Below are 22,954 nucleotides of genomic sequence, written 5' to 3'. Positions count from 1 at the left end.
GCAGGTTCAGGTCCCCTAGCACAATGAAGGAAGATGTGGATGTTGCCAAGAGGGTGACCGTTTCCATCACAGAGCTTACGAAGTTGCCGACCTTACCCGGGGGTCGGTAAATCAGCAGGCCAGCCAATGTAACCGTTGGTGATACCTGTATGGAAAAGTGGCAACTCTCAATCTGCCACCAAGCCCCTCCAGACCCTGCAGTTAAGGTTATCACGATAGATAACGGCAAGTCCACCCCCTCGTCCCTCAGGTCTGTCCAAATGACCGATAAGGTAACTTGGAGGGAGGGCAAGTACAATGTCCGCATCAGAACTAGAAGTAATCCACGTTTCCGACAGAAACAAGATGTCTAGTTCGTGCTCTTGAATAAGAATGTTAGTTTCTACGGCATGACACGGAAGTGACCTGCAATTAAGCATGCCACATAGTAAAGTACTTGTATCAGGAGGAGGATGAAGCAATGCGTCCAATCCTCGTGGGGGGAGTATCCGCGCACCCAAGTTGGTAACAGGGTACTTTTCCGGGGGATTAATGCGTAATGCAAGTAACTCATCTCGTGAATAGATGATACGCAATAGTGGAGAATTTGACATAGTACCATGCCCTAAGCCCGTCTGAGCCCGGACGAGCCCAGACGGGCAGGACTCTGGCTGGACTCCGGCGTGGGTCCGGCGACTCCGCTGCGCATCTCCGCTGCGCATCGTCATAGCGAGCGTTAAGTAGGGCGTGGAGTCCGGTCTGCGAAACTAGTGCGCTGGCCGAGTGTCACCACGAGGAGTCCCTGCCTCACCCAAGATGGCGGACGCCGTTCTAAAGTGTGTCCAGAGAGCTAAGTGAGTCCGCTCCCAACAGCGGTGCTTATTATCTTTTATGTGGGGGTAAGCGCTATATGTCAGGTCCGAAAACACAATTTGCACCGTAAATACGGAATAATATTAAAAAACGCTAAGCGCTGCCAGAAATACCACCTAAAGTTTTAAAAGCGCAAGAACGCTGACAAGTGTCGTGTGAGCGCGTCAAATTCCTCCTGGAGCGTGGTACGAGTGCCTTAGTTCAAGGCAGAGCGAACCTCGAAGCTCACCTTAAGTAGGGCGTGGAGTCCGGTCTGCGAAACTAGTGCGCTGGCCGAGTGTCACCACGAGGAGTCCCTGCCTCACCCAAGATGGCGGACGCCGTTCTAAAGTGTGTCCAGAGAGCTAAGTGAGTCCGCTCCCAACAGCGGTGCTTATTATCTTTTATGTGGGGGTAAGCGCTATATGTCAGGTCCGAAAACACAATTTGCACCGTAAATACGGAATAATATTAAAAAACGCTAAGCGCTGCCAGAAATACCACCTAAAGTTTTAAAAGCGCAAGAACGCTGACAAGTGTCGTGTGAGCGCGTCAAATTCCTCCTGGAGCGTGGTACGAGTGCCTTAGTTCAAGGCAGAGCGAACCTCGAAGCTCACCTTAAGTAGGGCGTGGAGTCCGGTCTGCGAAACTAGTGCGCTGGCCGAGTGTCACCACGAGGAGTCCCTGCCTCACCCAAGATGGCGGACGCCGTTCTAAAGTGTGTCCAGAGAGCTAAGTGAGTCCGCTCCCAACAGCGGTGCTTATTATCTTTTATGTGGGGGTAAGCGCTATATGTCAGGTCCGAAAACACAATTTGCACCGTAAATACGGAATAATATTAAAAAACGCTAAGCGCTGCCAGAAATACCACCTAAAGTTTTAAAAGCGCAAGAACGCTGACAAGTGTCGTGTGAGCGCGTCAAATTCCTCCTGGAGCGTGGTACGAGTGCCTTAGTTCAAGGCAGAGCGAACCTCGAAGCTCACCTTAAGTAGGGCGTGGAGTCCGGTCTGCGAAACTAGTGCGCTGGCCGAGTGTCACCACGAGGAGTCCCTGCCTCACCCAAGATGGCGGACGCCGTTCTAAAGTGTGTCCAGAGAGCTAAGTGAGTCCGCTCCCAACAGCGGTGCTTATTATCTTTTATGTGGGGGTAAGCGCTATATGTCAGGTCCGAAAACACAATTTGCACCCACAAGTAGTCCCGAATACCACAGTGACTGAAGTGAACAGCATAGCTACCTTGGGACCAGTTAAAAATCCGTCCTGGCCACTAGAACAGGAATTACAGTGAGTCCGTTTCAAAAAGCATATGTGGTATGTCTGAAAAGAGATATATTGTAAGACCAGTGTCCAACCAAGATAATATGAAGGCAACCAAAATAACGATGATACGAGATCATTAATCATTGCTGTGCAATATTGGGCTAGATTCGGGACATCCTAAACTATCCTCCTTCAATATGTAATGAGGACTCTAAATGCACCGAACTCGAGTTGCGCGCCCATTTAAATATCTGTTATGGATCCATTCACGTCCTCTAATAGGGGGTCGAATCTAACTAGTGTCGTTAGCCCGCATAATAGAGGCCGGCGTCCAGTCCATAATTTACATAAAAGATAGCATTCAATAACCAAATTTAGTTACAATCATATATAAAAACAACTCACATGATTACGATAAATCGCGACTTCCGTATCCAACTTCTACAATCTAATGTGAATATAGAAATGCTTTAGTATATGTGCATTAACGAGCTGAAAATTATGAATACGTAAAAGAGTAAAGTCCGTGAGCAAAACCGCCTACCCTAATTACGGTGACGTGAGTGTACGTCTGACTCTTGGTCCCATTGGTCCCTCTTGTTCAACCATTTTTCAAATTTTGTCAGAGGGCGAGATGCTTCTGCTTTCATTGAAGAGTGCAACACTCAGTAACGCACCTGAAAGTATGCAACTTGTTCCGTTTCCAACACAGGTATTGTCTTTTTATTTCGTCAAGTGGCTTAACTGCATGGTATAACAAGCTGCCCATAATAAAGCGGAGCCTTCCAGTTTTGATATTGGCCTTTCTCTATTCACGGTGTAAAATCGGTGTTAAAACAAATGGGGGTGTATGGGGAGGGGAACGTAGTCCATCCCTTACATACACACACCCCATCCTACACCAAGAAAGTCCCCTTAGTGACTAGGAAGAGTACAGTCCACAACTTCTTTGATGTCTGAATAACCACAGGACCTGTCAAGAGTGGTGTGGCGGCTATTCAGTGATACATATAGCACCACTACTTTTAGGTCTCTAGTTTCTCCTATTTCACTAAGTAGTTAAACTGAATAAACTTTTGCTAGAGTTCATTTAGTTGTGCTGTTTCTGCTTGCAGTTAAGTGCTAGGACTGAACACATTTCTCAAACCTGGGTTTTCATTAGGCTCACGACATACATCTAAATCAACAGTTTTTTCAACTCTTTGTAAGTCTTGGTAAAAGCAGACTGTGTCTATTTCTCAACCAATTTACTCAGTTTCTCTGTTCAAATGTCTGTTATATGTCAGACAACACATTTAAAACCAGAAACAGAGGACGCCCTGACTTTGGTCTCAGTCTATGGGTTTAACATGCTTTTCAATAACTGTACTCCAAATTTAGGTATGCTACCAGCGGATCCTTTAAAGACCTATTCTTGTTTTCTACTGGACATCCTGTGCCTTCTGGCACAAAATTATTTCAACCATGAAATCTGCTTCTTCTGTTCTGTCAGAATATCAGTACCAAGTTCTCCATGAATTGTAATATCTTTAAACTATGTTTGTTGTGCGACTTAGAATGCTGAAGAGGAGGCAATTCCCAATCTGCATGGGTACTGTCTAGAATATTCGTGTTTGAATATGCAAGTCTGTCGAGGCTCACTCTTAAGCAGAGGAACTGATGGTGGACAGCTGTACCTCCATTGCTTCATTAACGCTTACCGCCATTTAAATGGGGCAACTGTCTTCTGTGAATTGCTAAATCTTCCATTTTGCAACGAGTACAGTAGGTTGCCAGGAACCCAAGCGCACAGTCTGTTTGGGTGGCCAACATGAATCTAAGCACGCTGACTATTCCTCCAAATTTGATACATGACCATGGTTTTAAAGATTTCAAGACGTCAATTTGACAGGCTAGTAGGCAGTGATTTCCTACTTACGGACATCTGTTTCCAAATCTGGCCAGAGGTATCTGCATTGCAGGCGGGCAGTGGAATGAAACATGCATTCAAGGCCTCACTATTCTCTCTCACACACACACACACACACACACACACACACACACACACACACACGGCCGGGTCTTTCCCAGGACTCTTTTCCAGAACAAGGACAGGCAACCTTATTTCTTTCACATGTCAGCCGAGTTGCTTGCTCTGAGACTTCCACATACACTGCTGGGGAACGCTTTGTTAAGGAGAGTTAGTTTCATGATTTCAGCCAGTGCACTGGCTGAAATCAGCAATGAGTGCACCTACATATTGAAGTTTAGTATTTATCCACATTCTCTCCTGCGATCCAAGTTAGCTGGATTTGACAATACTAACAAATAATTGTGTTCGCATTGGCACATCATTGTTTTTCTATATTAGTCAATCTATTCTCATACAGTTCTTCTTTGAAATCTGATGACAGACCTGCACTAAAATTAGTATTTTATTAGGTTTCAGATATCATCTGAAAAGGCTTTCAAGTTGAATGAAAGGATGTAGCAACTGTGACACATACAAACCATACTACATTTATGTGTGTGTCACAGACTAGTTTTAATCAAGGCACTTGCATTTCACGAACATTATTGAAACTGAGACACTCTAGTCTACATTTTGTGTGCCTCAGCACAATTTCCCTTTCAGGTTTTTCCATATCTGCGTTGTCCTACTCTTTGGTTCCATGATGCACTCCGTTATCCAGACTCAACATTTTTAGGGTGCCCTGGTGACCCACTAATTGGTTAGAGACAATGGTTTGATTCCTTTGAAACCTTTCTTGGGGGCTACTGAGGTGCACAGATTTAGACCTCAGAAGAAATTTGTTTTGTTATTTAAATCTTTCGGATTTAAAAGAAGGGCAATCCTCAAACATCTACCCGAGTTCGCACTGAATGTTAGCAAGGAACTGGATAAATAACAATAAGTGAAAAAAAGATGCTTTCCCATTACCTTTTTGACCAAATTCAGAGTGACTCAAAATATGGTTTGGGTTGTATAGGATGATAATGTAAGAATTGTCAGAGTGTGTTGATCTGTATGTTGACATTAAAGTGAGAGATAAAATACTCCACTTAATCTTGGATCCAGGCGCAAGGATTACACGGAAAACCAATAACCTTTTCCGAGTGCATAGGGTAACTGCAATTCAACTTATGGACAGAGAGCTTGTTTCTTACGAGGGGAGGAGAATTGACTTGTTAGGTTTCCTTCAGGATGTCTTGGAGTTCAGGGGAAGATGCATCTAAGCGAACATTTAAGTTGCCACCAAGGTTTTTAACATTCTTAGATAGTTTTACGAATTTATCTTTGACATGGCGATTGAGACTGGGGACAGAAAAAAACATTGGAATTACCTATCCTATTAAATCATCATTTTGGCTTTTTCCTTTAGTCACGGCTTGTAAACTGAGTGGAGAACTCAGTGCCTCTGTTGAACTCCGAAGTTTGAACAGAGAAATATAGATTGATTCTCTGCCTTTGTCTTAGATCAGCAAGATTCTGGCCACACGGGGAGGGCCGAGTGGTTAAGCCATGCCTTCGTCTACCACCAGGTGGATTTCGAACCAGTCTCTCATCATTATTGCATGCACTTCGAAACCACGTTTAGGTCATTCCTACACTGTCGATGTCGTTTGGGTTGGCTTCTGCAACAGCAATATTTAGGAGAATCAATGGTCCAAATGTTCAATGATTTCAAAGGAGTCAATGTATTCCAAGATGATATTTTTGCACCAAACCTGTGGGAACAACATTTTAGAACTAGCTGGTTATAATTCAGTCCAGCGATGGCAGTAAAAAAAACAAAAAACTAAAAGTGACTTATTTAGGAGAGAAGTAGACTATTCTTGGGCAGACTACTGCAAAGGACAGCACTTTCATGCATCCTGGGATAGTACAGATCATAGTAGGAGCATCGCCCTTGTTGATAAGTCCAGTTTGAAGTACTTTTAGGGCTATGTGAATTAAATTCACATTTCTGCTTCGGTAAGCCACACGTGTGTTGTCTTAACAATATGTAACGGATTGATATCTCGATAACATGGAATCTGGAACCGAGAGCACCTTCGAGCGAGAGAAGCAAGAACTGGTGGGTGTCAGAGCCCTCAAACCAAATGACAATGATAATCTTGTTTTGCGACAGTGGATGCTAGCAATGCTGGGTTAGGAGCCATTTTGTAGCAAAAGAAAGTGATGAAGATTTCACTGTAGGCTATGCTTCCTATGGCCTAAGGAAAACTGAAGTGATCTATTCAGTAATCGAAAATGAATTACTCTGAGGCTTGTGGACTGTGCCAAAGTTCAAGGCTAATCTTAGGTGCAGGAAATGTACTATTTTAATTTACCTCTAACCACTAGTCTTCATTCTTAGTGGTGATATCAAGAGTCACCCACAACTCGTTGCACAGTTGTCATTCTAAACTTTTGCAGTACCGGTTTGACCGGCACAATATTTTTGTAGGACCACAGAGTGGATTATTTACGGAGGTCTCCCGCTCCGAACGGTGGTGGTGACAATGAAGCGGAGTGGTCCGATTATGGCAGTAGACGTTGAGAAATTGTGTGTGTTGGACCTGACCCTCTCTGCAGGGCCACTCCAGATTTGTGCCTTCCTTTACTGAAACCGATTTGTTTGGCTATTAGCAGTCTGTCCACTTTACACATGCTAACCAGTGTCAATATGCTAGTGTGCTCCACCTAAAACATGGTAAAATTGGCATATTTAATTTACTTATAAATCACTGGAACTTCGTGTACAGAGAGCCTGTAAATTATAAGCTAAGAGTGACCTCCAGCACGCCTTGTCCTACCCACTACAGTAGCATTTTAAAACAGGTCTCCGTTCTGCCTATGTAGCCTGTATTGGATTTTAAACTCATTTCGGCCTGACTAAATAAACCTTTTGCCAGACCTATAACTTCCTTTGTCTTTTTTATAAAAAGTAGGCCCTAAAGGATCATAGGGCATTGTGCATGGTATTTAAAAAGTAGGACATGAGGGTTTAAGTTTTACATGTCCTGGTAGGGAAAAACTCCTAAAGTCGTTTTTATTGCTGTAAGGCTATTTCTGCCATAGACTAACATTATGCCACATTATTACACTTAATAAGTGATAACTTCAGTTTGGGACCAGATAGTGTGTCCAGGTACTGGACCCTTGGCAGGTTTCAGACTGTACCTCTCCTGAAGAAAAAGGTGAAGATACAGACAATTTGGGCTCCCTACGACTGCAAAGTGGCATTTTTGTGCTGAAAATTGGCCGTCCACGACCACCGCCAATGCGAAGCTCCAGCGGGACCGCCTCTTCGCACCAACAGCGACCGGTCAAGACTATCGCCAATAAAAAGCTCCAGCAAGGACCAGCTCTTCGGGATACAGCAGCAATAGGCTCGCAACGCCAGACCTGCTCCTCACATTGACAATGACGAAAGCGAACTGCTGCTCATTGTGTGGCCCTCAGATGACGACTTTTCAGCAGAACAAAATGGTCCTTGTATCCGGCTCACACTCCATCACAGTCAACCTGAACAAGTGACTTTACCACAGTTCAGCGCAATCAGATAACTACAAGTGGAGCTTTGTGTTTTTTGGGGCTATTTTTATGTAAAACTTTAAAAACTCATATCTCCTGTTGCACTGATTAGATTTGCATTGCTTTGGTGTCATTCTCTTAATTAGATTTAATTTTTCTAAAATGGTTTGTGATTTATCTTGCGTTGTATTTTCACTTTATTGCTGTTTGAGTGCTGCATAAACATTTTACACATTGACTTTTGTAGTTCACATTGACAAGGATTGTGTTAAATGTTTTTGTTGGATTACCAACAGTGAATGTCATGCGCCTATTGAGAGTGACATTTTGGCGCAGAAAGTTATCAAATTTGCTGCGGGTGATTGGCAGAAGAAGAAAAATCTTCAGATTGGTGTGCAGATTTTAATCAAAGTATTGGATGAGCGTGCTGTAGATGATTTATTGATTGGGGCTGACAAGTTAGTTCCCCTAGAGTAGATGAGGTCTGTCATTGTTCTCAAATTATCATCATGAGAGATGCTTAGGGTGCACCCTGACCAAGTGTAGCATCTGAGCGGTCTTCTAATGGCCAGACATGGAAAAGGATGTGGGGATGAATGCTGGCTTTGAGAAAAACAGTATGCACAGCTCCTCCATAGCCTATCAAGTTGCTATTAGGTCCTTGGGTGAAAGTCTGTATGGATTTGTTGGGTCCTCTCAATCTGCTCTCGTTACATCACTGTTTGGTTGTATTTTTGGTAGTTTACTATACCAAGTGACATGAAGTCAGATTTTTGTCTAATCCCAGCACTAGAATGTGGTGATGATCCTGAAAGATGTTTTTTTGCTAGAGAGGGTTTCACAGAACACACAGTGGAACATTCGAAAAGTTAATTCTATCGACCCCTGACACATTGATTAGACTAACATAGCGGTTCTTAACTTTTTGGCTTCTGTGGACCTCCACTGAATCATTATAGGAAGCCGGGGAGACCCAGCATGAGCAATTTGTATGATGGGACCTCAAAACAAACAAAAATACATAAACAAGAATACACTGAGAAAAAGCTCACAATTTTAAATAGTGTGTAATATGACAATGTTGCTTTTTTATTTGTATATACTTTATTGATTTTAATTGATTAATGTTGATATTATGTCAAACAGTCGCAGACCCTGCTGGATAGACCTCGTGGACCCCCAGGCATCCTTGAACCACAGGTTAAGAACCACTAGAGAGAGAGAGATCAGGGAGTACATATGATGGGCATTAAAGAACAAACGTGATGTTTTGGGCTGTTAGAACTATTCTGTGGTTCTACGACAGTACACACACTCAGTAACGGGAGTGTCACCTTTTGAGGAGCAGGACACCAGTCTCTAAACTGTGTCTGTCCAGTTTAATGAAGTGGACGTGCAACAGGGACATTACCCAGGTTCTTAGGTCTAATGCGGACATGGTACAAGACAAGAAAAACATGATTTTGATTAAAGATGAGTGACCAAGACAGTACAACTTTGGGTGGGGGATGGGGGATGAATTAAAAAAAAAAAAACTGGTTATCAAATACAATCCAAAGTTCAGGCATCTCGGTTGCTGTTGACAAAGTTAGTGTTAGTGCCATTGTTAGGGGCTGCAGTCATCACTAGGGGAATGTGGAGAGAGTGGTCAAAGTGGGTAAGATGCTGAGGTGATATGGATGTGTATTCAGGTTTGTGAGCGGTCTGATTTACTTGTGACAGCAGCCAATGCTTCTGTTCATAGGAGCACCCATACTTGAAAGCTTCTTATTCGCTCCAGATGATAATTTGTCAGTCAGTTCAATATAAGTTTATTTAGACCAATGGCCCCCAAACGTTTTAAAACCACATCAATAAATCAGTAAAACTTTCTAAAATCACAATTCATTATTCAACCTCATAAAACTTAATAAAATACACTCAACATACCCTTCAACAATTCATGTCACACAAAACTATAAATAAGCAAATCAGTTCAAAATGCTATTGAGGGATTATTTAACTTTTTTGGATACACTTCCCCATGGCACACGCTATGTCTAAATTACTCACTTCTGTTAAAAGCGTTACTGCTTGGGCCCCATTTCTAATATCATATTTTTTTTAAAATTGGACACAAACTTTCCGTATATCTAAAAATTTCCATCAGTCCAGTAGTAGATGTAGGATATCACATGTTCCCAAAGTACAGGTACATTTTCCCATACTATCAATCATACATCTTTTTACCCTATCATTCACATAACATGGGTTTACCCCAATCCTTAGCCTTGGCAGTTCTCTTTTCAACCAGCAGCTAGGCAGCCTATCAATATAGGGGTAATGCTGTTCATTTTGCCACGCTAGCGCCATGAAACGTACAGATTTTTTCCTCGAAAGGTAACCTTGGTCCTGGGCTCAGGAAATTTCTCTACCTAGGACCCCGATCTTAATTTGGAGAGTCTTGGGGCACAGCGTAATCTTCAAAGTGTGGCACGCTTTAGTGATGATAGCTCTTGTCCCTTTTGCCCACATTAGCTCACTCTTTGCAATCTCATGTCTGCACCATTGTGAAATGCTATGATCTTCCCCCATGCCCAGGCGCTGCCAGAAACGTAATAGGTCCATACACGCTGATATACCCCATGAGGCTGTCCCAATTCTAATCTCATTGCCTGAATCATTGACAATTTGGGCAAAGAAAATAAGTTTTTCACGGTGTTTCCCTCCTCTGAGACCCATCCGTTTTTACCATTGCGATAAAGCACTTCTGCCCCATACAAAAATTGAGGCGTTATCATTGCTGAGTACGCTTTTAGAACTGGTCTGTCGGACATGTCACCATATGCACAGTTGAAACTTTTTAGTCCCTTGACCGATGCCAAAGCCCTCCGCTTTAGTGAGTCGAGATGAGCACGCCACTGGAAACTTCTCTCGAACCACATCCCTAGGTACCTATATTATTCAACTTTTTCCAACTTTATGGTGCCTGGGGCCCATGTGAAAACAATTATCCTTCGACCGAAGCATAGGATCTTTGTCTTATCCATATTGACAACGAGTTTTTTTACAATGACAATATTCAATGAACCCGTTTAGTTCTCTTTGTAGGTCAATCTCCGTTTGATCCACAATTACTAGATCATCTGCGTAAAGTAGACAAGAACTATGTTTCCAGTCTTGTCTCGGGCTTGCCCCACTCACATTGCGCAGGATTGACAGCAAGTCTGCAATAAACAGGGAAAATAGCAGGCGGGCCAGTACGCACCCCTGCCTCAAACCATTGCCAATCTGAATTTTCTGAGATAAGCTCCCCATCTACATTAAAGTTTATCTGGGCCCAATTATAGGTGTGCAGTGCTTGAATCCGCCCTAGCAGATCCTTTGGTATGTTATATCCAGTCAAAGTCTCCAACAGCCGCTCACGGTCCACCAGATCAAATGCTGCGCGGAAGTCCACGAAGCAGCAGAACAGACTTCCCCTCTGCTCAATCGACTTCCGCGCAATGGACCAGAGCGCAAAGCAGTGGTCGACCGTCGAGTGCCCCTCTTTGAACCCCCCCCCTGTTCTGGGGGTACAATCAGATTTACTTCTGCCCAGTCCTTTAGTATTCCTAAGATTACTTGAGCGAATACTTTTTCTCCTATATCAAGGAGATTTATTAATCTATAATTCTTGTGGGCATTTAAATCTCCTTTTTTATGGATTGGCCTTTTGATAGGTCCTCTCCAGTTTTCTGGCACAATGCCTGTCTTGAGGATCCCCTGGAACATTTTTGCAAAAAAATCTGTCCACCACTCCGGCCTAGTTTTTATTAACACTGCCAGCAGATTATCTGGGCCTGCTGCCTGAGTTAGGTTTAAGTCAGTTATTATTTTCTTTATATGGCTGGAGGTAAAGTGTTCCTTTATCTCCTCCCTCACACTTATCCATAATATTGTGCTTGCTTTCTCTGCCATAGGCCATTTCCCGTAAATTTCCCCAAGTAATCCACCCAGTTATCTCGGGGACCAGGCAGTGCAGGGATCCTAGTGTCTTACCTGAGCTTTCTTGGACCAATTTCCAGAACCCTTTCACATCTTTGGACTCAATTACAGCTAGCATACTTGCCCAGCATCTACCTTTATAGGTTCTTTTTTTATTCCTAATAATCGTTTTGTAATTTAGCCTTAGTTTCTGGAGGGTAACTGAAAGCTCAGCATTGTACCTTACTCTAAGTCTCCTTTCCATTTGTCTAATACGCGCTTTTACTTTACGATATACCTCATCGAACCATGGACAATCTTTAGTAGGGGAGCTAATGTTACTGGCTGTCCCAGGTTTATTACATTTCATTTTTACCCTTAGGCATTCCACCAGTTGTCTTATTGTATTTTCATACCAGGCGTTGTCCTCTTCCGTAGGGATATTTTCAAAAGCGAGAGTCTGCTGAACAGCACTTAATTTTATAATGTGCTTCTCACATATACGAGTTGTTCGCCTCGTTGTATAGGCTACCTGGAGTATCGTCTCTCTCTGATTGCCCCTTTTTGCAAAAAGTTCTGTCTTCAAGGGAAAGTGATCACTTCCTTACACACATCACCTCGAAGTGCTTAAGTAGGTCAAAGGTCCAGGCATGTGTAAACATGTAATGTATAGGGCAGGGTTGGTGGCCTATTGTAAATGTACACCTGGCTGGCCGGTCAGTATCCATTCTACCATTTACACATAAGAGACCCATAGAGCCCAACATTAGCCCAAAAGCCAAAACTTGGGCTGAGATGTCTCGGCTAGTAAACATTACAGCCTCTATATTATAAGCGCTCAACAATTCCTTACACCAAGGGTCTATTCATCGGGGATCAAATCTATGGTTAAAATCTCCCAGCACCAGGAGCACATCCTTCTGGTAGGTATCGCATGCATTGACGAAATACTTTATTTATTTATTTATTTTTGAGATTTTTATTGCGCAAACAATTACCCGGAGGTGTCTCGGCGCATGTGTGAGCTAGCAGGATCATAATAGTAGAGTTCACTGATCAAACAGCCATGTCTTTACGAGCCTCCGAAAGCTCATCAGGTTGGGGGCGTTTTTGATATTTAGTGGGAGAAGGTTCCAGAGTCTTGGTGCAGCCACTAAAAAGCGACGATCTCCCCAGGTTGCCGTTCTGGTGCGAGGTACGGGCAGAAGGCAAGTGTTAGCCGATCTCAGCAATCTTTTGGGGGTATACAGCTGGAGTGCCTCAGTCAAGAATTTAGGTCCTGTGCCATGCATGGCCTTGTAGGCAATGCAAAGGGCCTTAAACTTAATACGGCTCTCTACTCTGAGCCAGTGAAGCTGGCGGATGGCTAGGGTGGTAGGCTGGCGGTGAGGGATGTTTAGAGAGTTCTGGCAGCCGCATTCTGTACAGACTGTAGTTTTGACAGCACTGATTTCTGGGTGTTGAGGAAGAGGGCATTTCCATAGTCCATTTTGGAAAATACCAGAGTGGTACTCTTTTAAAGTTCCCAGTTCACGCTTGTATTTGTCCTCTTTTCCCTTCTGAATATACAAATTAACAATACAAATACCTTCATAGCCTGGTACCACATTCATTGGCCGCACTCTACAACCTAGTGCCCATTTAAATTTCAGTGCCAAGGGTTCTACAATCCTGACAATTTTTGTGGGTATCAGCGTTAACTGACCTCCTGAAGGTCTGCCTAGAGGATTCTTCCTCGCTACTTTCGCATGATGGGTAAACCCTTCTTTGACTAGGGTTTCGTCGCACAGCCACGTCTCCTGCAAACACACAATATCATTACTCTCAATGAGCTTACTAAAACTTTCTTGGGTCGCTATTCTCTTATACCTGTTTATATTCCAGGTTAATATGGATAGGCTGTGAGACGGTGTACGCCGGAAACAAAGGTGGCTGAAGGTAGGCAGAGTGGCATCCCGTCTTCTGTGGCCACTGATATGAAGTAAGAAGGACACGGCTGAATTTCCAGTTGTAGTATTTATTGTAGGTGTACAGAGAGCCGTCCCAGCCAAGGCACAAGCAGCAACTGCCACTGAGGGAACACTCAGAGCAGGATGCTTACCAACATTCTAGATGACATCATAGAATACTCATCGATCTCTGCCAGCATCACATCACCACACCGGTCCATTATTTGGGCATACAGATCCACACAGACCCCACTATAGTTATCAGAGAAAACTATGGGAAAGTAGTGACTAAACTTGAGACAGAGGTCCATCAGTGGATTAGACCCCCCCCCTCTCTCCCTAATGGAGCGCAGTGCCATTATAAAAATAGTAGTCCTCCCTAGATTCTGGTTTCTATTTCAGAATATCCCAATTTTACTGACTCATGCTTTTTTCACTACCTTGTGCTCAATTATGATTATGCTCGCTTGGGCTGGGAAGCAACCGCGGGAGAAGTGGGAAACTCACCATGCCTTACGACATGGGAGGACTTAGCACAGCTGATCTCGAATTATATTACAAGGCGGCGCATAGTACTTTTGCTCACTATTGGATACATGGCCTGCAAGATATGCCACAATTGTATATAGAAATAGACGCTGCTATACCCAGCACGCTCCCTCAGATTCTAATCTCTCCACACAAGAGGAGACACAGCTGTTTCGATTCCTTGAATGCTACAGGGCAGGTGTGGTGGAGCCTCTTGGATGCACAGGCAGGTTCTGTACTATACTCACCATACACATTGATAGAATGATGTGCATGGTTCAATATTGGCATGGAAAGAGGGGTAGCTGAAGCCTTAAAACCATTGCAAATTGTGACGATGGGTGACCTATTCACTGATGGGAAGGTTAAAAGTTAGAACATTCTAATTGCAGAGTTAGCATCTCCGTCAACTATGGCTGGTTTTCAATTCAAAAACCAAAGAAAATGATGGACGGAGTATTGAACATTGCAAGCACTCACCCCCAGTCAACTGATCTGGGTTTAATCCATCACCGTTCTTTAGCCCACTCTGCCACCCCAGTTCAGACATGGCCATATGCAAATCAGTCTGACCCTGTGCCTCATGGGAACAGTCCAGCCCGAACTGCCAAGCCATGTCTTCCCTGGACCGGAAACAAGCTTCCTAGAACCGGTTTCTGGCATTTCAGCCGTCTTCAGCCAGGCTTGCTTGAATCCAGTGGCAAAGTGAGCAAGGGACTCACGTCTGAGCATACCCTGCCAACTTATGGCGAACAAAGGGTGAGTGCTTGCAATGTTCAACACTCCGTCCATCATTTCATTTGGTTTTTGCTTTGTTCGCCATAAGTTGGCAGGGTATGCTCAGACGTGAGTCCCTTGCTCACTTTGCCACTGGATTCAAGCAAGCCTGGCTGAAGACAGCTGATGTGCCAGAAACCGGTCCTAGGAAGCTTGTTTCCGGTCCAGGGAAGACATGGCTTGGCAGTTCGGGCTGGACTGTTCCCATGAGGCACAGGGTCAGACTGATTTGCATATGGCCATGTCTGAACTGGGGTGGCAGAGTGGGCTAAAGAACGGTGATGGATTAAACCCAGATAAGTTGACTGGGGGTGAGTGCTTGCAATGTTCAACACTCCGTCCATCATTTCATTTGGTTTTTGTTTTTCAATTCTTCAGAGTTGCATGCAATTAAGGAAGTGATATGTTAGAACCTCAGACTATGCCGGCCTTATCCTCCTTGATAAAGGAAAAAACACCTTCTGAACTGGTCACAAGATTTTACTCCTTCGCACAAGAAGCTTGCAGGCCAACAATGACTAAGGCCAGACAGGACTGGCAACGAAAATTGGGAACAATTATAGATGGAGTCTGGAGATACTGCTGTGCCTTGATTACTGACATTTCGCGAAATGGAAGGGGCAGGTTAATCCAGTTTAAAACATTAACAGGATATATTATACCTCCAAAAGGCTGCACCGGTACAGGCTACAGGACTCGCCTGAGAGTTCCCGATGCTCAGAACCGATAGCTAACTTTGCATATGTTGCCTGGTGTTATCCCAGGGTGTTTGCCTTCTGGAAGGCAGTTATCCAGGAATTATAACGTATAACTGGCACCACATTGGAGATGAATCCAATTATGGGTCTATTAGGGTACACCAAACAGATCGAGAGAGCGCAGCGTAAATTGGTAGCTATAGGACTCATTGGCCACAATGTGAGTTGCAATGAGGTGGGCCCTGGGACCAACACGCACAGTGGACGAATGGCACACAGATATGATCTATTGTAATACCCATTTTGAGGTATATAATGAATTACTCCCCTTGAGACACAGACCCAAAAACATTTGGGGACCTTACCGAACATACTTAGTAGGTAAGTAAACTGGTGAGACTGAGGGCGAAGAGTCACAGGAATAATTATCTATGAATTTGTTGGTATAGGAAGGTTTAACAGGTTAGATCGCATACGCAATGGGATATTAAGTATATGTCTGTAAAATGTTAAACTTCATATGTAAGGTGATCACGTCGTTGAGTCTGCACATAAATGGACTGTACTGAACTCAACCCTACTATGCAAAAGTGGCCCCCATGTTATGTGTTCATTGCATAATTGTAATCAATAATGGTAAAATACGTATGTTCAATTGTGGTAGAGCAGAAATGCTAAGCGTGAAACAGTAATGAGAAATGTATGTTTACATATCAGTGTGGTCATTTAACATAGGTGTTTAATTCACTGTTAAAATAAAATAAAAACAATCTGCAGACAGACTGGGTCGTCCTCTCTGTCAGTACCATAATGTGACACCACCTCTCAGTGGATGGTGGTTTAAGATATTGATCCCTTGGGGTTTCAAGTTAGGACGATCTTTCATTCCATTTATGGGCTCCTGCCAATACCCAAATCTGATCTTTAATAGCTGTTCTCAGTTTGCTCCATACTACTACATCCACTTGTGTGAGCGCCCACCATCTTTCATTTATTATTTAATGTATGTGCAAGGTGTTTCTCTCTCACTCTAGGCACCCTTAAATATCCGGTAGCTGCATTTCCAATGTCCTGACAGCTGCACTTAACTGTTACCAATGTATTCAGGTCCTGTCAGCACATTAAACCTGCTCCTCTTTACTACCAACCTACTCCATCGGAGTGTGGTCAAGCGGGTGACCAAGGCTACATTCACTTCTTACTGCTTTTTCATTTTTATCCTGCTCTTTTGACTGATCTCAATTTGCACTGGAACCTGTTTCTCACAGTTTTAATATCTCCACTATGCTATCAATATTTCGACCCTCTCAAAATATCTGTAATGGGTGGATTACTCCACTTGCTTCAGGTCACTTCAATGAAACTTTGGTAACCTCACACATTTTAAAGTCATCATTTTGTTCTCTTGGAGCAGAGGGTGGAATACATTGAGGAATACACCCCCCCCCCCTCCAGCCCTACACTGGTTTTGTACCAAAGGCTGGATAGTACATCTATGATAAAAGGCACTATGTGGCACCTACCCACACTTGTCCTAACTGAGCACCGGCACATCACTACAGTGATAAAAAGGCATTCTTGCTGTTTCTTTTGGGAATCTAACATTCCTCCAACACCATCACCACTCCCCCCTGCACTTCTGCAAGAGAAAAAATACAGATTAAGAAGTTAAACTTCAAATAGTGCAAATATCCATTCGTTTTTGCCTTAGTCATTTAACAGATTGTTACTTTCAAAAAGAACACGTCCATGATCTTTGAGCATTTGAAAGGGCACTGCATTCTCCTATTTTTAAGTGGATAGTGTGTCATTTTGGTATGCAGCACATCCCAATCCATTACCTCTTTCTGTTCATGCTCAGGAATTTGTGCTTTTCTAGGGACAATTTTATCAGTCCTAATGCCTCTGCCAAGTACTATATTCGATAACGCACTACTGAAGAAGAAACATTTTATTATTATTAGCATTATTAGAAATAGATTCCAGGCTCTCTTTACCAAGCTTAAGTCCCCCTAAATTTACCAACACCATGAAAAACTACAGCTCAATCAATCCCATGACCGCAATAAGTCTTAGGCATTTTGCCTGGGAAACGCCACAAAACCCAGTCAACCTGCTGTCTCTATACTATAAAGAGTACACCAAAATGTTCAAATGTTGTCTTTGATTAATATGCTCCCTTGCTTTTTAGTAAGGGGGCACTTTAGCAATCCGTAGGCAGCGTCACAACAAAAATGTAGAATAAAAGATTACACAGAAAAAAAACAATCATGTAGCACAATAAGATGTGTCCTTTCTAGTATGGAAAGTATAGTATTCTCCACAAATAGGACTTTTCTTACCTCTTAGGCCCAGAGGCAAGGTGTCCATTTTGAGATTGGGTAGAAAGAGGATTCTCACACTGCACAAAGTCCACTATCTGCAACACTGAAACTGTACTATACTTCTGAATGTAGGCACAATTCCTAAAGACAAGGAAAATCATCATGAACATTTTGTAAGACCCCTTAACAAACACTTTAGATCTGAACATACGGTTTCTTAAGCCTTTGTATTGCTTTATAGTTGTGAATATTTAAAATACATTATCTTTCTTTGTTAAAGTATCCCAGTCAATATCCCAGAATACAAAACACATTCAACAAAGTGGTACATAAACAGTTTACAAATGAAAAACCTCATCACTGGAAACAAAGTTAATATTTTGTAGAACATGAGCCACTCAACTAAATTACTGATAATCCAATTGTTTTTTATTCACTATAATTAAGCCAATTGCCTACTTCACTGTCAAAAACATAGATTAATTTTAAATGTCAGGTGTTCATTTGAAGACGCCAACAAAGTAACCCCCAACTACCAGCTCCCCACTTTAATTCGGCCACCTGTCTTAGTCTAAAATACATATCCCAGCAAGGAAAATACCTTTCCAACCATCTCTCAGCAACACCACTATGCTGAGGGAATCTTCCCCCTGGGCATCTTGTAACTTAAACATGTTGACATAGGATTAACCCAGTTGGGGGTTCCCAACAACTTCTCCAAACATAAATCTGCTAGCAGTTACCCTGACATAAGCATCATTGTGCTTAGCATAACTTCTTAATCTTTACTGTCCACTTTTATATCTTTATAGGAGTGGAATACTACAACTTCAGTCACTACCAGATAGAGTTACAAGTTTTGAGACTTCTGAGTAAAGATAACAGTATTTGTAGTACAGTTTGGGTTACCCAAGTCTCGGCCTTCTGGTCTGAATAACACGTAAAAATCAATCATGGTCTGATACCACCTCTAACTGTTCCTATTGCTTAAAACATCTTCTGTTTTGAAATGCAATCTACTCTGACGCTTACTAATGGAACTCTTTTTAGATTATTCAGCATCAAGAAGTGCTTAAAAAAAGACATGTGGTGGAGCATAATTCTTACCTTTGTCAATGAAACCTAGAAGTTGTTATTAGCACCCAGAGAATGTAGGACCTGCTATGCTAGGAACTGGGCTAACAAAATATAAAGCCAACGAGAATTACCTGGTTAGTATTATTGTGAAATATCTGTTGTCAGGTACATGACTGAGTGACAATAGGATTGTCTTTATTAACATGGTTCGGACTACTGCGTCAAAAATTCTTGTTTTATCAAACAAAATTGTAAAGCAGCCTTTGCTAGATGCATGATTTTGACATGAAATACACCAAACAAGTTTCTTCTACAAATCCTACATTACTTGTCACGTTCTTCACCACATTCTAGATCTAAGGTACATTTAATTGTTGAAACAAATAGTCTAGGATCCAGGTAACTAAACTGCATGTTTTTCAATTGGTTGCAGAATTTTACCTTCACATTTCCAAAAAGAAGAGCCTTATTAAGAAGCTCAAGAATAAGAAGACAGAACCCTGAACAGACTGCCAATGAACAGAGAAAATCGTACTCCCTGAACTGCGCCTGTATTATTGGCGACTAAGCTACAAGTGTTAAAGCGACGGGTCCCAGACCAAAGGGAACCTTTCCAGCAGGCAGACGGAAGAGAGCTGGACCCATAGGGCTTTGTCAGGCAGTTGTATGGTACAGAGAGGTCCCCAATCTCCCAGAGAAACGGAACTGGAGACTGCGCTAGATGGGAGAACAAAGTGCAACTAAAAACTCCACTATGGGATTCCAGCGGGCTGTCTTAGTGGCGTGGGGTGAAACAGAATCGACAATAGGATGTGTAGGGCATTTTGAAGCTAGGGGACCTGTGAAACAAAGTGGGATGGTTATCCTCTGTGGAACTACAGAGACAATACGATCTGTCCAGGCAACGGTTCCTACACTATCTGCAGGTTCAGTTGATTCTGAACTGACTGGTTGACCATGCACATGACCTAGACGAGGAGAACCTGTTATAGTACAGGGTTAGATTCAGGCACCTGAGTAAGGTGCAGTATTGTTAGCAGCATGTTAAATTAACAGCTTGCATTAGCAATGTTGTCGGACCTCCAGAAGACCATAAGGAGATCTATTCACCTATGGTAAAACGTCCAATTCTGGGGTCTGGATAAACTGCAAGGTTTTTAGCCTCCTATCAAATTAAAAAACCATTAATGGCAAAATTACTATATAACGTCTTGAAGAACATGAAAATGTTCAGTTCACCTCATACTGCTGGATATGCATGGTAATTTTCCCAATGCCAGCTTTACTTTGGATTTAAAGTCCGGTTGATGTTCGATGGGTGTCTATGCCCAAGCCCAGAAGGGCAGGAACATATTAGCAACATTTGTGTGTGGGCATGTGGCAACGATACTACGGACTTGCTACCATCAGTGCGCACTCCTTTACAAAAGTTGCTAAAACATATTTAATAAAACGTTAAAATTGAGCCGCTGACATCATTCACCTTTCAAACATACTAGCACAACAGTGCAAGAATGTAGGTCTAATAATTTCTGGTTTAGACAGTTGAAGTAAGCTATTTACTGGACAAAGGGGTACCCCCTGAACTTTGTGAAGATATGTGGCCAGGGGCAGGAACACAGAGGAGGGCGGGAGGTGCAGCTCGGACCCGGAGACCGGATTTGTATGACTGGCTTTACACCCCTGGAAGTGTGGGGGGGACGGATGTCCACGGAGAGAAGTGCTATGGTGAGCAGATGGTGGGGGAACAGGCTTCCTGTTGATGGGAGGACCAGGGCACTCCATGTCCACAGTTGTTGACATGTACTCCTGTAATGCTCGCTGCAGTCCCTAGGGTAGTATGATTCTGGTTCATACACTGTCGGTTACAAAAATGCTCAATAGGCCCCAAGACATTACATTTTTCTTTTAATGTGCATTGAAAAACTGCATCTAATTGCTGAGCATTTGAATATATGTGCAGGAGCGTCTTGGCCAATGTCTCTGTAAAGGTATGGAAAGGTCTTGAAAGATCACTGAGCTATGTATGTCATCACACTATGATTTAGTATATACAGACTCATTACAAAACATATTTAGGTGAACTTATTTAAAAAAATGCTGTGGTGTAAAAACTCAATAGCACAGGAACCCATAAAATATTTCACATCTATATTAAATACTAGTTTAATGGCATCCTAACAGCGACCCCAAATTCAGTGAGGCAAAGATTATGCTTGCAGACTCCATGCATTTATCAGGTGAAGGCTGCTTCTCCCAAGGAGGGCAGTCCAGCGCTTTTTCGCTTTTGCTAGATTGGTTAATGAAAATTTATAAGGTATTGTATTGTAGTTGCATTTATATAGCCTTACTACCCTTAACGAGGCATCGAAGCGCTTTTTTGGTGAGTAGCACGCTACTCCTAAACCCATAAAGAATTAGTATAGTGAAATATGAAAGTAATTTGAGTGGTGGGTATGCAAGTTATTTGGATTGAGGAGGAAAGGGTCAAGAATTTATTTTTTGGGAGTTTATAGCCGTAGGAGGGGGTTTAGGGTGAATTAAGGGGAGGTGGAGGGAAGTTAGTAGAGGGAAATATAAAATGAGTTTGAGGGGTTACATGTTATTCTGTTTTTTAGGTCTCGTCTGATCCAGCGCATGCGCTGGTCTGGCAAGACTTATTGAGAGGGCTCCAAAAAGTGCTACCAGGCCAGCCTAGAGCTACAGTGCATGAGCGCGGGCGCGCGCGCCGCGCTTTACCGCGATTACTTTCACTTTGATGTTTGATCGCGATCACTTTCACGGCCGCTTGGCATAGGTCTCGCTTTTGGGACCTTATAAGTATTTAGTTATGCAAATGTTGCATGGCTAAATACTTATAAGGTCCCAAAGGTGAGACCTATTGGGTATGCCAATGCTTGTATGTATTGAAAAGGAATAGAGGAGGGACGGGAAAGGTCTAGGATCTTTTTTGCAGTTAAAGGGAGGTGGAGGGGAAGAGTCAGAGATAAGGGTTTAGAAATGATCGTTTTAGGGGATCGGAATAGTAAAATAGGTATGAGGATGCAAGGAGGGGTAGAGGAGGGAAGAGTCTAGAAAGGGTTATTTTGGGGATCATAGTAGAGGTATGGGGTTTGAGATGAAAGAGTGGAGGTAGAGGATATATTGATAGAGGTATCGGGTGAGAAATAGGGTAATGCATTGAATATGCTGAATTAGAAGAAAACTATTAAATATACAGAACCACAAAATATATATATATATATATATATATATATATATAGATATATATATATATATATATATATATATATATTCACTGAAAAAACATATGTTTCAGGGGCGTTATAGTTAGCTGGACATTTCCCTCGTACAAAACCCTAGAAATTCCTCTGTTATAGTTAGTTCAGCTAACTATAACTCGCGCACCCGCAATGCACTGCTGATGACGTCACATATTACATCACTCATTACATGGTCAGTGACATCACTGATGACATCTCAAATGACATCACTGATGACATCACTGATGACATCACTGATGACGTCATCCATGTGATAAATTAGTGCATCTTCTCACACCCTAATATAACCTTTGATACACCGACTCAAAATTTCAAACGGCCATTTTGACAACCATAGATACTCCAATACCAATAACTACACACCCACTCATTGACTTTTAGGTCAAATTGAGGCCTATTATCGCTTGGTTAAAAATCTGGTACAATCCTGATGCGACACTTAGTAGAGAAATCTTATTGGACTGCCTAAAAAGGGACAAGTGTATGCGCATCCCCTGGCTCCTTTATGTGAAGAATACCCTGGAGGAGCTATGTTTTGGGAACCTCTTTACTCATCCTGTAACTATTGTAGCCCAGAATAAACTGCATGTAGGGAGAATTTTTCTAGAGCGGGAAAACCTACGCAGAGATGAGGCTGAAGGGTGTAAAAAGACAGTGAGGTCCCATCACCTAGTGAAGAGCGTGGAAGGTATGGAGCCATACTTGTTCCTCATGTACAATGCACAGGATAGGTTCCTGATGTGCCGTTTCAGATTGAACCTTCTCCCATTTATGTTGGCA

At 42.7% G+C, this 22,954-nt stretch overlaps 1 protein-coding gene across 6 annotated transcripts in view; it reads right to left on the bottom strand.

Moving 5' to 3' along the window:
• The window catches only part of CHD9 (chromodomain helicase DNA binding protein 9), a 1,905,864-nt gene that overhangs the window by 1,807,148 nt on the left and 75,762 nt on the right, over positions 1-22,954 (bottom strand). For all 6 annotated transcript variants that reach the window (XM_085637757.1, XM_085637759.1, XM_085637761.1 and 3 more), the window contains exon 2: positions 17,832-17,954. The gene's annotated coding sequence lies outside the window, so the exon portion shown is untranslated. The remainder of the gene's footprint in view (positions 1-17,831; positions 17,955-22,954) is intronic.

The sequence above is a fragment of the Triturus cristatus genome, chromosome 12 (genome assembly GCF_964204655.1).
Source record: "Triturus cristatus chromosome 12, aTriCri1.1, whole genome shotgun sequence".
In the NCBI taxonomy this organism is placed as follows: Eukaryota; Metazoa; Chordata; class Amphibia; order Caudata; family Salamandridae; genus Triturus; species Triturus cristatus.
The sequence above is the reverse complement of the archived record's forward strand: the minus strand, read 5'-3'. Positions and strand labels throughout refer to the sequence as shown.